We start from the raw sequence: 19,731 nt of genomic DNA, 5'->3' as shown, positions 1-19,731 counted from the left end.
GATTTAAGGTAACTCCCCCAAGTTTCTGATTTGGGCACAGTGTGGATGATGGTGCCATTCTCTGAGACAGTAACCTCGGGTCCAAACAAACAAACAAAAAGGAAGCAGGTTTAGGGGAAAAGTTGATTTATTCTGCTGTGGCACGTTACATTTATGGAGCCAGAGAAACATCCAGGGAGAGATAGGCATAGGCAAGTGGGTGTCAGGGCGTGGACTTAAAGGAAAGGTTTGCTTTTGGTGCCGTTGGCATGTAGCGGGCACCTAGAGCTGGGGAGAGAGAGCACTGTCCCCAGGGAGTTCAGAGGAAGGAGATCAGACAGTCAAGAGACGATCCCTTGGGGCTAGTGGTATGTAAGGAATGAGTAGAAAGGAAAAGATTGTAAAGACATGAAAGAAGCAGCAGCCAGAGAGACAAAAGAAGAATCAGAGGATTTTAGCTAGAAGGCAAGAGTAGAGACTTTCTTTTTTTTTTTAAAGAAAGCAAGACAACCAAAATATCCTTGAGATTTCAAGACATGTAGGACATTGGGAATTTAGGCCAGAGTAGCAGAGTAGTTTCAGTGGTGGGGAAGCCCAAGGATAAGGTTTATCCCTATCCCTGGTGAAGAAATATAAATAGCAAATGTAGACAGTTCTTTACAAAGTTTGGTTATGAACAAGTAGGGTGCAGTTGCTCGAGCCTTGATGGAAAGGTGGCATGGGACGAAGGAAAGGAGGGTGTGTGTGTGTGTGTGTGTGTGTGTGTGATAAACCTGAACTTCTCTACATGTGGGTAGGAAAAGGAACCAATAGAAGAAGAAAGGGTATTTCGTCCAGTGTAAGGGATGCTGAGTGGTTTGTAGATGTGGCGACCCAGTCAGGGGGGTTCATCCTCACATCTCTTATCGACTGAGAAGGAGTGAAGGAGCTGGGGGCTGGAGGAGACTGAGCGAGGTGAGACCGCGCTCGTGAAGAGTGAGGATGGGGAACAGAATTCTGGGAGGCTTTAGAGCCCTGCTGAGATCGGTGCTCATAAACGTGTAGTGACACAGACTTCCTGAACTGTGATGGTCTCTCTGGCAGAGCCCAGGAGCCCAGAGTAGGGCAGCTGGGTTCCTCTAGTGCTGGGCCATTGCCGGAGGATACAGCAGAGGGGAAAGGGAATGAGGATCCTAGAGAGAAAGCAATTAAAATGTTGGACTTTACAATCTGAGGCCTCCCTTAATAATAATATCACAATAATTTTTAACTGTTATTATTAGTACATACACAATGCTTCCTATGTCCCCGACAACATTCTATATACTTCACGTAAGTGACTCACAACCATGAGACGTCAGTACGAGTTTGTTCCGCATTGTACCGGCAGAGAAACTAAAGCACAGAAAATTTAATTAACTTGCCCCAGGTCACACAGCTAAAAAATGAAGAGTTAAGACTTGGACTCAAGCAGTCTGGAGGTCAGGTTTGTAACTGCTGGTAACGTGTTTGCTGGTAATTCGTTCGTAACTGTCTCCGCCCTTTGTCTCAGCGGGTCTTTCTCTGACATCTATGCACAGGCTTTCTTTTCTACTCAAGGGGCAGAAACAGATGAGCCAGACTTGCTACATTGAGGTATGCACACATGCACACAAAGCCCAGAAATCAGAAGAGGAGTTGGGAGGTTATTAACTCCATTTTTTTTTTTTTTCCTAAAATATCTAGATCGGACATACGACTAGGTGCTCCGTCCCAGAAGGACTGGGAAGCACAGTGCTCTGAAAACCAGTGTCTGTGAGGATTGTGGCCACACCCCATCCCGACCACCCCTTGGGCAGTGCTGGTGGGTGTCACCTCTACTCGTCCCTTGATGCTGCCCAACAGCAGGCGAGAAAGGATCGCTGTCCCCATGCTTCCCTCCTCCCCTCCCCAAAGTCCTCCATCCCCGATGGGCATTTACTCCTTTACATTCGGTTCAAGTGCACGTCCTCTGCTGAGCTCCAACTACCTGCTCTTTTCCATCTCGTTGTGAAAGTGTTTTCTGAACTCGATCTTTACTAGATGGAGATAACAAGGTCATGCAGGGGAAGGAAACTAGGAGTGCAGAGTGGACAAAACACAGCCCCTACTTAAAATTTTATCTCTCCGCTGATGGCGACCGTAGCATTTATAGTCACAGAACAGTCCCACTGAACTGTTCAGACCTAGGACTTAATCTGGACTGGGATTCACTCCTGAATTGGAAGAATTTTGAGAATGAATGTATTTTCAGTGTCTTTCAAACAATGGATTCTTGCTTGTTCTTCTTTTTTAAGTACACGCAACATAGCATTTTTTATAAAGTGTGGTTTCTTTGAGGTCTTTAAAAAGACTCCAGCTGTATAGAAATAGCTCATTAGTGACAAAGACAAAGCAAGTTTTTTCCCCTTTGTTTGATCTAACAATGGAGGACTCATCAAACCCGGGTGCCTCGCAGGCTCACAATGGATTGTACAAGTCGGGCATTTTGTTACCGTTTTTTAAAACGTTTCCTCCTCCTCGCATTTGTCCAGGTGTTCAGACCTCCTTCCAAAGTCACAAAATACAATATGAGTTGAACATCTGGCTCATAAAAGTCCTTTTGAAGGCAAAGCAGCGTGTCTCTCTAGTCAAAGGAAGATGCCGAAGAAAGTATTCCCGAAGATATCTACCAGATACGGCCTGGAGGCTCGGCTTGCTCACCGAAAACCGGAAAGTAGTTGTCCTTCCTGGATCCTCTGCGGCTTGGGATTGTAATCAGGACGTGTTCATGAGCGAAGCATTCCTCCCGGCAAGAGACGGGGCGCCCATCGTCATGCCCTGAGCGCGCGGTCTGGGGAGGCTCGCCAAGGATGTCCCGCAAGCCAGACGGAGAGAGGATGCTGCTGTTGACACGGCAACCATCGGAAAGTGGTGAGCGCTTAATGATGAAGATAGGAAGCAAGAAGGAAAACAGGGAAGCCACTCATATGAACGAATGATGACAAAAATCTGTGTCTGCTAAATCCTAGATGACCTGTTGAACTTGCGGCTAAGCTACAATCAAAGGTTCTGCTCTTCGCTCGACATTACATGTAGCAGTGGTGGGTTTCTTTTAAAGACTTGTTTTATTTATTTGACGGACAGAGATCACAAGTAGGCAGAGAGGCAGGCAGATATAGAGAGGAAGCAGGCTCCCCGATGCTCAGAGAGCCCAATGTGGGGCTCGAACTCAGGACCCTGAGATCACCTGAGCCAAAGGCAGAGGCTTTAACCCACTGAGCCACCCAGGCCCCCCCAGTCTTGTCTATCTTAATCAACAAATGGGTCTCCTTTGCCTTAGATGAGGCCTCCTGTAGGGCCCTGAATCATTTGTTGAATTCTTTAAAGGCCAGATGACCTAGACTAAACCATTCTATAAATTACCTACAAAACAGTGGTTAAAAACACGTACTGAAACGTTGTCAATAAGATTTGGCCTCCAAATAAATAGCCTGTTAAATGGTTTTGTTTCCCCTCAGCTTTGTCCATGTTTTAATAGACATACGTCACTTACCTCACGGTCTTCTGTTCCAACAGAACAGAAATAAAATGATCTTTTCCCTTAGGTAAGTCCTTCCAGAAGGATATATTGCCTCCAGAATGATTTGGTAAGTTTCTACCCTGTTGGGTTCAAATTCCGGACACCCAATTTAGCCAGAAAAGAAAAACTATTGTCTCAATAATTAGAAGGGAAAAACAAAAAACAAAAAAAAACAAAAAACAAACCCAAACCCAGGCCCCTATTGCCCAATAAACCTCCAAGCTGTGTGACAGATATCGAACAAGCACAAAGCCTGAGAGAAATCCAATAGCATCCACCTCGAGAAACAGCTGGTCTCGAGGGAGGACAATTATCAGGTGACCAGTGCTTACCTCACGGGTGTTTGCTGCAGTCAGGTACAAAAGCTCTTCTGAGATTCCCTGACGCATCCCCAGCGCTGGCCCCTGGCCTTTGGCTCGGCCCCCCGAAACTACCAGAAGCACTAACACCCCTGGAAGCAGGAGACTTCCACAAGCAGGAGACTTCCACGAGCAGGAGACTTCCACAAGCGCGCCCCGGTTTCTTTCTCTTTCTTCCTTCTTGCCCTTCCTCCCTCCTTCCTCTCTGTTTCTTTTGATGGTTCAAGGGTTAAAACTACACCTGAAGCAGAGGACATATGGGGTGGGGGAGAGATCATTTGAAAAGAGTTTAATAAAGAGGCTATGAACAAGAGTAGCAAAAGCACAGGAGTATTTTAGCACTCAGCACCCAGGCTGCCTCCGGGGAACTCACCGCCCCAGGCCTGACGGGGCAAGGTAGGCTTAGTGAGACCCGGGCGGCTACGGAGAGATGGCTGACAGGAGCTTCGATGGGCTATGGGCTATGGGCTGACAGGAGCTTTGATCTCCCGTCACTTTTCAGTGACCTCATAGGGAGGGAAGAGCCCAATAAATATTTGTTCCTACAGGGTCCTTCCTGTACTTCCTGTTGCCCTAACCCAACTGGAAGCCAAAGGGCTGCAAAACTCGTTAACATCCACTATGGGTCAGACTCTGGAGACACAGAGCAAAGCAGAAGGAGGTCGAGAGAGAACCTAGGAGGGTAAGCAGAACACGTCCAACACAGGACCAGATCCCTGGCTCCCACATTCAATTTCTGGCTTCATGCCATAATTAAGAAGTCTCTGAGCCCAATTTCCCCCGCTCTCAATTAGATTTGAAGGCATCTTTATTCTTCTGTCTGCTGACTAGATAGCCTATTGTATTTTAACTTCATAGACTTTGATTGCCTACTTTCCAAACTCCATGATTATTTCAAAAGTCACAAGCCAAAGTGATCATGTAGAAAACCAGCCTAGCATTTAATATCAGACAGACACTGATGGGTATTCAAATACTCACTGTTGGCATGTTCAATATCTAGGGTTTACTTTAACACACACACACACACACACACACGCACGCACGCACAGTTTTCTTGGAGCCTACACTAAGAGAGCAAAACCTAAAATCCCTCAGTCCCAAGCCAGACTAAAATGCTAGTTCCCCTAAAGTTAACTACATAGACATCTTTTGTGCTAAAATTCATCCAGGGGGGCTGATACAGCTTATGTGACAGGGCTTGAATCTGGAATGATACACGGAATTCAAGCTTGGAAACCAGCCAGAGTATTTCACCTGCAAAGTTCTTACACTGGGAACTCTCTTCCCGGCTCCAACCCCATTGTGTGGGCAGAGAGATCCTGTTCCTGTCCCCGCCCCCCCCCCCCCCCCCCCCGCCTCCACACCCTCACTCCCTCCGGGTACGGTTTCCCAGGTTAACCATCATCTGATGATATCTAGCCAGAGAAATGTTTTGGTTTTAAACACAGAACTACTTCGAGTCATACATGGGTCGTTTTTCCAACACGCAGGCTTATAGGAGTGGATTTTCAATCAGAACTGCATGTCCTTCAGGCTAGCTATTTTGGATACCATATTTTCCAAGTGGAAAAATAATCATGGTCGAGCAAAGCACATGGCCAGGCGCACACCTGTGGCACTCCACCTCTGGGGCGGCCGTGACTGAAGGCAGATGCCCGACAGCACCTCAAGACAAGTGAGCCCGAACACGCGGAGACCCCGGAGCCCAGACATTCAATGCTGTCTCTTGATTTGTTCCACTACCTAGACTCAAACCAGAGTTTCTTTCTTTTTTTTTTTTTTTTTTAAATTTTATTTACCTATTTGACACAGAAAGAGATCACAAGTAGGCAGAGGCAGGCAGAGAGAGGGGGAAGCAGACTCCCTGCTGAGCAGAGAGCCCAATGCTGGGCTCGATCCCAGGACCCTGGGATCATGACCCGAGCCAAAGGCAGAGGCCTAACCCACTGAGCCACCCAGGCGCCCCTCAAACCAGAGTTTCTTGAAAATAATTTAGGAACTCACCAGGAAAGAGGAGTCATCAGCTTTTTAATGAAGACATCTGTGTATCTCTATGTCTCTATCTATGGATAAGGGTATTATCTATTGCTGGCTCTGGTTACATTATAGTTCAAGTTAAAGGTCCATGTTTGGTCAAGAGTATCTTTATGGTCAGGATTCTAAATGTCTCCCATGATTATACTTGGTTGGTATTGAATCGTGTATGTTGTGTTGAATATTCCTTGACATCTACTCTTGGTCTGTAAGTCATGCAGCAAACTTTAGTCAAAAGCAATATAATTCCGGGGTGCCTGGGTGGCCCAGTCGTTAAGCGTCTGCCTTCGGCTCAGGTCATGATCCCAGGGTCCTGGGATCATGCCCCACATCGGGCTCCCTGTTCAGCGGGAAGCCTGCTTCTCCCTCTTCCATTCCCTTTGCTTGCGTTCCCTCTCTCACTGTGTCTCTCTCTGTCAAATAAATAAATAAAATCTTTAAAAAAAAAAAAAAAAAGACAATACAATTCTGACCTCCTAGTACACTGGCTGGATTCTCAAGGCACTTTTTTATTTGTCTATTCATTTGATCCCTTTATTAAGTAATCAGATAAGAAGAATTTTTAGGTCCTTCCATGTGCAGTACAATAGGATAAAAAGAAATGAACCTCAAGGAGGGTGCCTGGCAGGAACCGTCTGGTCCAGAGAACCAGTCAGCCTCGGGCACCCCACCAGAAAGGAGCTGGTGAAGTAAATACCTGACCTCACTACCTTCCCTCTACTTGGCTTGTACCTCATTTTTCTCTACTTATCAACTATTGACAAATTTATTAGCCTCCCTTAACCTTAACTTTTCTTTTTCTTTTCTTTTTTCTTTTTTGCAAATTTGGGGTGGTGATAAAAAACTATTCCATTGCGTTGCTGCGAATGTTGCTGATTAAATGAAAATGTAAATCCCTTAGGATATCATTTATAAAAATAGTGAAATGAACAATAGCTTCATCCACTGTCTCTTTCTTCCCCACTCCACTGGGCCAGGCAAAAGCACTTGCAAACAAGCTAGGAATCACAGAATTTTATCCTTCAAAATGATCCTAGCCGTCATAGCCCCTCCCTTCCGTGTATCATTCCCATTCAAGGCCCTGTTGCATAAGCTGCGGGGTTTGAGCCTCATTCAGATGCTAGAGAGCTTTGTGACTTTGAACAAGTAAGTCAACTTCTATTGGACCTCAAGGGCTCCAGGAAACGAGAACCTTAACACCTGGCTAGACCTCTCTGGGGGTGGGGTGGGGCGGGGCTGGGGCAGGAGGACAGGGGAGCTCGTGGACACCACCTGACGGCTCTGTCGTGCTCCCCCTCTCTGGCCATGCTTCAGCTCTTCTCCACCTGACGGCACCCTCGTTTCTTCGAATGGTGGTTTTTCACCGGAAAATATTAAAGGACAGGGAATATTTTATGATGGAAACTGGTGACAAAAAATGCCTAACAAAAAGCGACAGCGGGCGAGGGTCTTCCAGACGATAGGCAACAAGGAAAAGGTTCTGACGTTGAGTGTAAGCACTCAGGACGATCGGCGCCTGGTCCCAATATTATAAAGGAAATAGCATATGCCTTCCTGAGAGTGTGGCTGATTTGGGATCCCGCTAAAAAGTTTAAGTGAGAAATAATAATAGAAAATAGGGACTTCTGCAAGTTTTGAAGCCAGAGAAGGAACATAAAAGTGTCTTCCCCTTGGGGCGCCTGGGTGGCTCAGTGGGTTAAAGCCTCTGCCTTCGGCTCAGGTCATGATCTCAGGGTCCTGGGATGGAGCCCCACATCGAGCCCAGCATCAGGTTCTCTGCTCAGCAGGGAGCCTGCTTCCCACCCCCCCACCAGCACCCCCCCCTCCGCCTGCCACTCTGCCTACTTGTGATCTCTGTCAAATAAATAAATAAAATCTTAAAAAAAAAAAAAAAGTGTCTTCTCCTTAAAGGAGGAGCACTCAGCCCAAGATTGTGGGAAAGATGGGGGACATGAAAGCTTAGGGTTAGAGATACCAAAAGTGTGGGGGGCGGTAATGCACACGTGAGCTGATGGGAGCCTGCACTGGGGTGGGGGTGGGGCGTCATGACATAAATAGATAAAGAAGATAAATAAGTAAACGAGACAGTCTGAGGAAACCTCTGATGGGCTGTGAGAACTTCCTGGATGAAGGAGAAAGTGGGAAGAAGTGCGATTCCGAAATTTCACATCCACACACCTGGGAGAACGTGGGAACTTGGATCAGCGGCGGGCGAGGGAAGAGACAGATTTCTGTGGCATTCAGAGCAGAGGGGCTGGCCTACGGGTCACGTGGGTGATGGGAATAGATCCACGGGAGGGAAAAACGTGGTGTTCCTCTTCAAGGAAGCCCACACACGTGGGAGCAGATGGCCCAGTCTGGCTCCAGGCTATACTGTCTTGGTTTATTTGGGTTTATTTATCATCTTTGAGTGGCAGTCCTATTTCCATAGCTACACCATTTTACTCATACAGTTTATGAGTCTGTGTGTCATTCTGGTTAGTTACGTATAGCTTGTCCTTAGCAGACTGGAAGCTCTCTGAGAGCAGGGATCCTGCCTGACTTTTCTGGATACCCTCCAGGATGTCTAGAAAATGGTTTGCATGCAGAGGTGCTAATCGATATTTGGAATCGATGATGAGCTGGATTGCCTACATGCACTGATGAGATCTTCCTAAAAAACACAAAGCAGGCAAGACAGCCGCCTCTATTTCAGGCATGGAACAATGGGAGATAACACATGAAAAGAATATTTAAAAGACTGCTCAAAACAGGAGCCCCTGGCTGGCTCTGTCTGGGGAGCGTGCAACCCTTGATCTTAGGGTTGTGAATCTGAGACCCATATTGGGTATAGAGATTACTTAAAATGAAATCATAATAAAAAAAAAAAAATTCAAAACCAAAAACCAAATTCTTCTTGGAAAAGAGATGAAACAGTAAGGCAAAGCAACAGGAGGCAAGATCTGGGTGCAGAAGCAGCCAGAGGTAGCGGGGTCAACCGTCATCCTGCAGTGGAGCTAAAAGGGTCCCAGGCCAGGCTGAGATGACCCAGTGTTCCTTTTATGTATTATAGCATAACAAGCCACCCCCAGACTCAGTGGTAGGAAGCAACAACCATTTTATTTTATTTAAGAGATTTTATTTATTTGTCAGAGAGAGCGAGCACAAGCAGGGGGAACAGCAGGCAGAGGAAAGAGCAGGCTCCCTACTCAGCAGGGAGCCCGATGTGGAACTTGCTCCCAGGACCCCGGGACCATGACTTGAGCCAAAGGCAGACGCTTAATGGACTGAGCCACCCAAGCGCCCCGACAACCATTTTATTAGGCACATGGATTCTTTGGGTCAGGAATTCAGAAAGGACAAAGGGGACAGCCTTCTCTGCTCCGCAGTATCTGAGGCTTCAGCTGGGACCACTCACGCAGTGGGGAGCGATCTGAATGGCTGGTGGTGGGGACAGCTAGGGCTGGAGAGTCCATTTTCAAGATGGCTTCTTGACTCACATGTCTGGAGCCCAAGCTGGGCTGACTGAACGACAGACTCAGCGTCAACTATAAACCTCACTAGAAAGTAAGGCAATGTGGGAAGAAATGAGAAAAGACAGACAAAATAACAAGGGTCAGCAAGAATGTAAGAAAATGAGATCTACCACGAGCAGAAGGAAAAACTTGTCAAATCCCTTGGAATTTAGTCGTATCTGCTGCAAATAAATGAAGATTCATGTCCCTTGTAACCTAGCAGTTCCATTTCTAGGTAAAAGTCTTAGAACTTTCATTTATGTGGGCATCTGCCATATTAATTAGATGTTGTTGCATAACAAAGGCCACAGTAACTCTATGGCATCCAAGAAGAAACATGTGTTGGCACGCTCACACTTCTATAGGCGGGCTGGGGATCAGCTGAGGCAGGTGGTTTGGTTCCCAGCAGCTGGGGTGGTTCACACCCATGTGGCGGTCAGCTGATAGGACCGGGACTCAGCCAGGAGGCCCAGCTCTGACCCATTTGACTCCTCCTCCTAGGCCTAGACAGTGGTCTACGCATGTTGTCATGGCAATGGCGGACTCGAGAATGCTAATCTGACCACACAGGTTCTTTCCAAGTGTTTGGTCACATTTTTCCTACTAACATTCCACTGCACGAAGCAAGTCACATAGCCAAGCAGGAAAGTTAGTGGGAATAATGGCAAAGTCACCTGGCAAAGGACAGGATCGGAGGGATTCTCCCCTAAGAACGAGTCTTGAATGCAATCTACCACATTCACTGCAAAACTGTTTCTAATGGGATGAGGAGAACCTAAATTGTCATCAGAAAAAAAGAGAATGGGTAAGTAGATTGTGGTGTTTTGGTCCATCCAGCACTGTAGAACAATGAAAATAAACTAGGGCCACCCATATCAACGTGTATAAACATCACAAACAAATGGTTGATTGAAAAAAGAACAAGTTGTAGAATGAAACGTGGAGCGTAAAACCCTTTATGGCAGGCTTTTAAAAGCTGCAGACTCAGATACATATTTCTTATGTACAGTAAAACTATAAATACATAGTAAAAATATAAATACAGTAAAACTATAAAGCAGGGATAAGAAAGATTGACCTAAGCCTCAGGGGAGTGATTAACCCTGGAGAAAAACAAAGATAAAATGGAATCCTGGAGAGGGGCGCCTGGGTGGCTCAGTGGGTTAAGCCTCTGCCTTCAGCTCAGGTCATGATCTCAGGGTCCTGGGATTGAGCCCCACATCTGGCTCTCTGCTCAGCAGAGAGCCTGCTTACCCCATTCTCTCTGCCTGCCTCCCTGCCTTCTTGTGATCTCTCTCTCTCTCTCTGTCAAATAAATAAATAAAATCTTTAAAAAAAAAAATGGAATCCTGGAGAGAGATAAAGTGGGCTCCAGCCATATCTGTGACATTGTGTTTCCTAAAGAAAAGATACAAAGCAAATACAGTAAAATGTCAACATCTGCTAAATCTGGAATGCTGAAGGAAAGATGCTTCTTATCTTGTTTGGTGAGGAAAGGGTTACAGCCAGCCAATGGAATAGCGGTTTTGGCCCTGGAAGAGAAACCACTGTCTGCTGCAAAGCACCTCAGGATTCTGCCCACTCTTTCTGCTGCCTCCCCCCCCTGTCAACATTTTGAAACTGCACCAGGTATGAATGCAAAGCAAATGAGGCCAAAAATGATGACCAAGAATGAGCAAACCCCATTCACCTCATTCTGATCCCTTGTGGGCTTCGGTTTTAAATCGCAGACATACAGACCTCCTCTCGTTTTGTGACACGTTTGGCTGCTTCATGAGTCAGCAAATCAAGTGACTAGGACACCGAGTCAAGGTGCCTTTGTGGAGGGGACTGAGCGTGGAAGGGTTCATTTCACTCACCTTTCTTTCCTTTTAAGTTCATTGTTTATCAAAGCACCGCAGAGTCTCTCCCCATCCCTAGGGGAAAGGAAAGGACCATTACGGAAAGAAAATGACACCCAGATTTTGTTAGCAAATATTAGGAAAATTTTAAATCATGGCAAACAGAAACTACCAGCTGGCCTGGAAGCAGAAAGCCGTGTTGACGTGGGAGCTGGAATGTAAGATGACTCCAAAGCCCTTCACTTTGAACATACGAGTAAAGCAAAAGTCAGAGGAAGAACATTGATTTTTAAGTAATATAAGGTTCAATATATTTTCCCCTGGTAGAGTTCAATTTACTGTCATTTTAGTTTCACTGTGATATTTCACTCGAAAATGTTGGTTTGGGATTGAAATGTACACGCGTATGAAAAAACTTAGAAAAATCGCACAAGTATAATGTAGCCTTTCTAGATGGTCGCCGCTGTTACACCACGGCCGGCTGTGTTTGTATGTATTAATGGTAAACAGAGGACATGTCTTCAAAACACGCGCTTAATTGAAGAAAATGGGATTGTTGGATGCAAGGCCACAAAGGTGCCAGCTTGTATATTTTCCAGAAGCACTCAGCCCAAAATGAATATCCTTGCCTGTTTACGATGTTACAGTCAACATTAATCTGAATGGTTTTTCAATGGAATAATTTTAAGGTCATTAGCTGTGATTTGTGAAGTTGCTCACGGTGGTTATTAATAAAGAAAAATCTCTCGCCCCTCCTCTGACACCTGTCTGAAATTATTTGTTACATAGTTCTCCTTCCAAAGACCCGTTTGAATTTTTCCACTTCTCCCAACTCTCATCCAAGCCATCCCCCTCTCTCCCATGACATTCTGTTCTCCCCGTAGTCCGTCTGGCCTCCTCTTTCTGTCTGTTCTCCATACAACAGCAAGAGGAATCTTTCTCAAGTATGAAACTGGTCGCACAATTTCCGCTTGGAAAAAATGTTTCCAGCACTTGCTTCCTATTGCCTTTAAAATCCATAATATGGCCTGGAAGATCCCACCTCTTGCTTAGGACTGCAGACTCCCCTCATGCAACTCCCTACTTCCTCCAGGGACTCCCGCCACGGGGCGGTTTTCATTTCAATCCAAGTTATAGGACAGTTCTAGAAGAAAGTGAAAAAAATCCTGTGATGTTCATAATGCCCCCATCTGAAGAAATGTCACACGCCCCTCTTCCCACAGCCTCCATCTCCCCAAAGACAACCACATAATTATTTCAGCTGACTCTTTGGAATTTTGTGCTCACATTTCTAAATATCATGGTTTTAAGGCTACTTTTATTTTTGTTTTTATTTATTTATTTATTTTTAAGAAACCTCAAAGCCCAACATGGGCCTTGAGCTCATGATCCCAAGAGCCACATGCTCTACTGACTGAGCCAATCAGGTACCCCCTTTTTTGGTCTTTATTTACTTCACTATTTACTTTAACTGTTTTAAAAATAAAGCTCTAAGTAATCTCTCCACCCGCCATGGGGCTCGAACTCATGACTTTGAGATCAAGAGTTGCACGCTCTACCGACCAGGCCACCCAGGTGCCTCCTATTTTTGTTTTAAGTCTACTCTATTGAGTTCTTACTGTGCAAGGTAAGAACTTATTCTTTAATCCCGTTCTCCAGTTCTGCCCCCAACACCAGCCTTCCCGTTCCCAATATAGTTACTTGATAATTATGGTTAGACATACCCTATATTTACATTATTTGGGCTATATAAACATTTTTACAGCTCAACCATGTGTGTCAGAGGTTCCTCTCCCTTCCTGAATAACTTACTTTCCCTGTAGTTATGAATTGTTTTTTTTTTTTTCCATTGGTTTGATTTTCTTATCACTAAGTCAACCCTACACCCACCTTAGGTGAATAAACATTTTCTCCATACTCTCAATTAAGTACATGTCAGTGTTTACTAAGGTATTTCCCTTGCCCAGACTTCCACATCTGATGAGCAACTGTCATACTGGGTTCTCCCTCTATTCCCATTTTAGTGTAATTTCAGGAAAAAGCAAAGTAAGGGCATGTGTCCCATTTGCCATCTTGAGCCACACTTCTGGCTTCCTTTCAGATCCTTATTCAGAGGCCCAAGGGCCTTTGCACATGCTGTTCTCTCTTCCTCAAATCTCTTCCCCGCTCTTTGCCTAATCTCTTCTTGTCCCTTAGATCTGAGCTTAAAAATCACTTCTTCAGCAGCATTCCCTGATTTCCCCCCAACCAGCCATCCTCATTATACTTTTTCTTAATATCCTGTACTTCTCCTTCATAGCACTTATCACAAGTGTTAGTGCAGTGTGATGGCAATGGAAATATTAATTTTTTCCCTCCACAACTTGTACATGACCTTTTCCCTAATCAGACCATCCATTTATTCAAGGAAAGTGGGATTTGTATAGAGGGAGTGACAAGAGCAGGAAACATTTCATGCTCAGTATTTCAATTTCCAATAGAAGCTTATAAGAATTAAAAGGGCAAGTCATGGGGATGCGTGTGGAGAGCAGAGCTGATGCTGTAGCTTGGGGACTGGGTAAGGAGGAAAAGTGGGGTTGGCATCGGGACCCTGGCCAAGCATCATCCTTGGCCAGGACCGGGGAGCCCTGGGAGGGAGCAGAGACATACAGTCCTGGGTGTACTTCACATATTTGGCAATCTGTTGCTAATATTCACTAGTACATAAGCCAATATATAGATGAAAAATGTAAAAGATCCCCTTTTATTGTCAAAATTATCGAGGGTCTGAAACTGCTTGCAGTGAATAGAAATTACAGTACAAGTCAGTCACTAACTCATTCTACCAACTGCCAAAACATTTGTTGGGTTGTGACAGTTGGTGTGCCCGTGTGTTTGATGCAGCTGTCACTGTCTGAGGAAGATTCTCCAGGCACACCAGGCCACCTCCCCTGGGCCTCCCTCTGATTTCAGTTGCAGCTGAGGTAGTTGGCTTCCATGCACACCATCAGCAGCCCAACACAAGTGTCTGCTAATCTCTTCGCTTTTCTGCCTGGAAGTACCCAACAGCAAACACCCCGGGGGCCAACCTCGCACAATGGTAACCAGACATCAACGGGAAACAGTGCCCTCAGACTCCCATCCTTTGGGAAGACAATTTTGAGGCACGTTCTACATGGTTTCTCCAAGGGTCCCTAGAGGGATCTGGCATCAGTTGCCCACAGGGGAAACCAGCACCATCACATGTCAGCTGTTGACATCCCTTCCTTCCCCATCTCATTCCCACTCCCATCCTCTTGCCTTCTGGGGTCGACTTCCAAATGTACGCCCTGTACCCAGTGCAGTATCCTTGTCTCAGGCTCCGTTTTGGAGAGAAACCCAAGCTCACATGCTCTCTGAATTATTTCCTGGAATGAGTCACAGCTCAAGATTGGGTGTTGCAGGAAACCTTTCAAATGACTTCCCTCTTGAAGTGATAATCATTAGGAGAGTGGAGACCCTGTGAGGACCTGAGTGGTGGTTCACACAGAGGCCCTCCCTCAGCTCAGCTGTGGAAGGAAGACCTTAAGAACTGGGGTGATGGATGTGTTCCTGAACTGGCGGGAGGAAACCTTCACAATGTGTATGTATATGTTTATCAAATCACAGTGATGTACACTTCACATACCTTACCATTTTGCATGTCAATTATACCTCAGTAAAGCTGAATTTTAAAAAAAGGAGGGAGGCTTTAGGAACTGGAGGCAACTTTCCAACACCTGAAATAAATAATCTAAAATCCAAAGCAAGTTCCAATAACCCGCACTCAAAGTCAGAAAAACAGCCTCAGTACTCTGGTACATGGGGTTTCTGCGATAAACCACATGTTCTGGTCTTCATGAATAAATGAAATTTATTCAATTTTACTTCATACTGTCATTACTCTTATATTATTTTGCAACTGACATGAAAATAATCCCGTAGTTTAGGAGTCAGCGCAGTCATTCTAGTGGACCTGAGGGTGATGGGTCCTGCCTGCAGACTTTTATCTCCATTCCAGGATAGGCCTCCACGGGTCTCTGGATAAAGCAGCAGAAGCAAGAAGGGTCAGTCAGTGAAAGACAATTATCATATGATCTCGTTGATGTGCGGAATTTAAGAAACAAAACAGAGGATCATAAGGGAAGAGAAGAAAAAATGAAACAAGATGAAAACAGAGAGACAGACAAACCATAAGAAACTCTTTTTTTTTTTTCACTTTTTAAAAATTAATTTCATTAATTATTAATGTATTTTTTGCCCCAGGGTACAGGTCTGTGAATCGCTAGGTTTACACACTTCACAGGACTCATCACAGCACATACCCTCCCCAATGCCCATAACCCACCTCTCCATACCTACCTCCCCCAGGCTGCCCTCAGTTTGTTTTGTGAGATTAAGAGTTTCTGATGGTTTGTCTCCCTCCCAATCCCATCTTGTTTCATTTTTTCCTTCCCTACTCCCCAAGCCCCCCACTTTGCTTCTCAAATTCCTCATATCAGGGAGATCATATGATGATTATCTTTCTCTGATTGGCTTATTTCGCTCAGCATAATACCCTCTAGTTCCATCCACGTCATTGCAAATGGCAAAATTTCATTTCTTTTGATGGCTGCATAGTATTCCATTCTCTCTATATATATCCATAAGAGACTCTTAATTAGAGGACACAGATGCAGGGTTGCTGGAGGGGAGGGGAGTGGGGGGATGCAGTAAGTGGGTGATAGGCATTAAGGAGGCATTAATGTAACGAACACTGGGTGTTGTACGCAGCTGACGAACCGCTAAACTCTACCTCTGAAACTAATACTACACTATAAGTTAATTAACTAAATTTAATTAAAAAAAAAAAAACAGAATACCACCTCTCCATTCCTAAGACTGTTAAGCCCCATCCAAATGTGGACATGTGGAATTCACCCACCCCACCCTTTTCAATGCCTCTTCAGAAATAGAAGTCCAGGCTTTGTTTCAGTTTTTGCTGCTATGTAAAAAAAAAAAAAAAAAAAAAAAAAATCCCAAAACCCATGAGTTAAAACAAAAATTTATTATAATTTTTTTTAAGATTTTATTTATTTATTGAGAGAGAGAGACAGTGAGAGAGAACATGAGCGAGGAGAAGGTCAGAGGGAGAAGCAGACTCCCCATGGAGCTGGGAGCCCGATGTGGGACTTGATCCTGGGACTCCAGGATCATGACCTGAGCCGAAGGCAGTCGTCCAACCAACTGAGCCACCCAGGCGCCCGAAAATTTTATTATGATTTCTAATGGCTCTGAGGATTGACTGGTCTCAACTGGCTAGTTTTCAATTGTGGTCCCTCATGGGGTTACAGTAGAATGTCAGCTGGGGCTAGTCGTCCAAAAGCTTGACTGGTGGGACATCCAAGATGGCTTCTTTACCACATGTCTGTTTCCTAGCCGGGGATGTTCGGAAGAACTGGAGGCTGTCCAGGCATTTTTCTTCCCATGGGGCCTCCCCATGTACTAGGTCAAGCTTTCCTGCAGCATGGTGGACTGAGGTCAATGTCTGGTTTGTCTTACAGAGAGCCTTCCAGGAGACCAGGAGAAAGACTTCTTCTAGAAGTCTAAAAGCCACACCATGTAATTTCTGCCATATCCTCTTGCTCACTAGCAGCTTATAGGTTAGCCAGATTTAAGGTGAGAGGATGACCAAAAGAATCTGGATCCTGGGAGACCCAGTTCATTGCGAGCCATCTTTTAGAGACTTCCTACCACAGGTCTAGATATTAGAGGGTGAGAAAGGAACTTGGGTAAGACCAGACAATGGCCAAGCCCACCCACCTTGCTTAAATATCTATTTATTTGTGTGATCGTGTGTTTGATGGATTCTATCAAGACCAGGGTTTGGCAAACATTTTCTGCAAAGGGCCGTGGAGTAAAAACGTTAGGTTTTGGGAGCCATGCATCTCTTCACACTTATTCAGCTCTGCCCTTCTGTGTAAAAGCAACTGAAAACAATAAATAAATGGGCAAGTGGGGCTATGCAAAATAATACTTTATTTACGAACACTAAAATTTGAATTTCTTATGATTTTCCCATACTATAAAGTACTGCACTTCTTTTGATAATAGTTTTCAATTATTTACAAATGTAAAAGCCATTCTTAGCTGGTAGGCAGAACAAAAACAGGCGGCTGGCCAGGTTTGGCCCAGGGGCTATAATTTGCCAACCCCTGGTCTAGACTGAGGCAGGGACTGTGTCTGCTTTATCCACCCTTATAAGCCCTGTATTTAGTACATCCCAGCAGTGCTCGGTAAATATTTATTGAATGAATAGTTGATTTATACACAAATTATAACACCCTGAAATAAGAATTTCTCTGAGAAGTCTTTAGTGTTCACCCTCTACATCAATCTCCTCCACTTAAAACCAGGGTCAAAAATTACATTTGCAGCTTTATTGACATTTTGCTGGAAATATAGCAGTATCAGTACACCCAAGTCTCACTTACCCATGCTAAATGTGCCCGGAGTACCTTGAATAATCTGAGATTTCAATACTGCAGAGTGATGGAGGTTTACTGCCTTCTCAGCTTCTCAGAGAGAGGCAAGCGCAGGCCGTGAATCGGTGGTCTCATAACTCGAGCCACACATCACTACGTAAATGCTGACATTATGACACCATAGGGTCCTGGAATTGTCCAAAGTTGTCATGGAGACTCCTGCTCACGTCCCTTCATTTTCCAGCCATCCTGCTGGACACCCCTGCCACGGAGGCCCTAACCACGGGACCTGCTGCCAAACCCATGGTCTCTTCCCTTTCTGCATTCCATCCTGCTGCTGCTCCTTCCTCATCGCTGCCTAACTTCCTTGTTTCCATTAAGGGCACAATCAGTCCCCAGTCCCTGAGGCTCAAAACTCTGGAATTTCCTTTTTCCTCTGCCTCTCCCCCATTATCCCATCTTCTCATCGCTACAGGTCCAGTGGAGATCCTAACCATTCTGGTCTAGACTCTAGACCAATATAATCTCCAACGCACCCCCCCACCACTTCCCACCCTCCCCACTCACCACACATGCACTTTTTGCTTCTTCTACCTCCAACACAATCTATAGATGTAAAACTAGGAGTAACCCTCAAACCCAAGGGTTATTAAGTAACCTTTAATAGTTACTGCCTTTCTTCTTAATCATTCGAGTAGCCAGGTTCTTCTTCTTTTTTTTTTTTTTTTTTTAAGATTTTATTTATTTGACAGATGGAGATCACAAGTAGGCAGAGAGGTAGGCAGAGACAGAGGGAGGAAGCAGGCTCCCTGCTCAGCAGAGAGCCCCAATGCGGGGCTCAATCCCAGGATCCTGAGATCATGACCTGAGCTGAAGTCAGAGGCTTTAACCCACTGAGCCACCCAGGCACCCCAAATAGCAAGTTTCTTAAAGTATAAATCTCATCATGTCACTTGCTTGCCCCAAAACCTTTGATGGTTGTCCACTGTCAACCAAAGTGAACAACCTCCCTGGCCTAACATTCAAGCACTTCTAACCAAACGTTCTAGCCTCACCCATCATAGAGTGTCTACGTTTTCAGCAAAGCAGGAGTGGGACAGACTGCCTGTCTCCCAATACTTATTCTTTCCTTTTTCCTTAGAAATATCACACTTGGCTTTTATTCAGGCATGGGGCCACTGCATTTTCCAGCCTGCCTTGCAGTTAGGCATGTCTACTAGACAAAGTTCTGTCTAACAGGATGTGAGAAGAAATGTCATGTGCATCTTGTGAGAAGTATCACTAAATGGTAGAGGGCATGCCATTTTCCTATTTCTTCCATCCAGTTAGGCAGAATGTGGGTGTGATGCCTGGACCTGGGCAGCCATCTTGGGCTACAAACTGGAAGCCACAGATGAAGGGTGGCCACATAACATGATGGAAAGAGCCTGGGTCTTTGATGCTCACGGTCATCCTACCAACCCTGAACTCTCAACTCCTTTGTAAGAGAGAAAAAGAAACTTCTAACCTGCTTAAGCCATGGCGGTGTTGTCTGTTCTTTTGTTTTATCGCTTGCAGGCAAACCAATCACAGGAATGTCAGGGGTTCCTCCTCATTTTCTCAGAATTTGTTGTTCTTGTCTCCAGGTCTCTCTGTTGTTCCCTCTGGCCATTGTACCCACCCCTTTTTATCCCTGTTCCCTTCTGCTATGCCTATCTCTACATTTACAATCAACCCATTGTCAAGGCCCACCTCCGGTGTCTTCTCTGTGAAACCTTTCCTAATTCTTCAGTCATTAGAGTCTCCCACTCCATAGATGCCTCCAGAACTTTTAATTCCCTTATGCAATGCCATTCTTCCTAGGGGTCATCTATAAACTAATCTTACCCCATGACCCGCCTTTTCTATGTGAATGTGGACAGCCACCTCTGATAAGTTGGTATTTGTTGAGACACAATTCCGGGGTTGCTAGAGCTCACAGTGACTCTCCTTTCTTTGGGAACTCCCACTCCCCACACCCAC

The 19,731-nt window shown here is 45.2% G+C and overlaps 2 long non-coding RNA genes across 3 annotated transcripts; both read right to left on the bottom strand.

The window, feature by feature from the left end:
- Positions 1-458: 458 nt before the first annotated feature.
- LOC131827597 (uncharacterized) lies at positions 459-7,293 on the bottom strand. 2 transcript variants are annotated; one of them, XR_009352066.1, is made up of 3 exons: positions 7,207-7,293; positions 3,871-4,138; positions 459-2,896 (listed from the first exon to the last, which is right to left on the bottom strand). It is a non-coding gene; the product is annotated as an uncharacterized LOC131827597 (long non-coding RNA). The 2 variants fall into 2 exon arrangements; XR_009352067.1 differs by lacking the exon at positions 7,207-7,293 and adding an exon at positions 4,271-4,386.
- Positions 7,294-9,080: 1,787 nt separating this feature from the next.
- Positions 9,081-17,872, bottom strand: LOC131828211 (uncharacterized). Its single transcript, XR_009352288.1, has 3 exons — positions 17,740-17,872; positions 11,288-11,344; positions 9,081-9,473 (listed from the first exon to the last, which is right to left on the bottom strand). It is a non-coding gene; the product is annotated as an uncharacterized LOC131828211 (long non-coding RNA).
- Between the last annotated feature and the right edge of the window lie 1,859 nt (positions 17,873-19,731).

Source organism: Mustela lutreola, chromosome 3 (genome assembly GCF_030435805.1).
Source record: "Mustela lutreola isolate mMusLut2 chromosome 3, mMusLut2.pri, whole genome shotgun sequence".
NCBI lineage: Eukaryota > Metazoa > Chordata > Mammalia > Carnivora > Mustelidae > Mustela > Mustela lutreola.
This window is presented reverse-complemented; position numbering and strand designations above follow the sequence as displayed.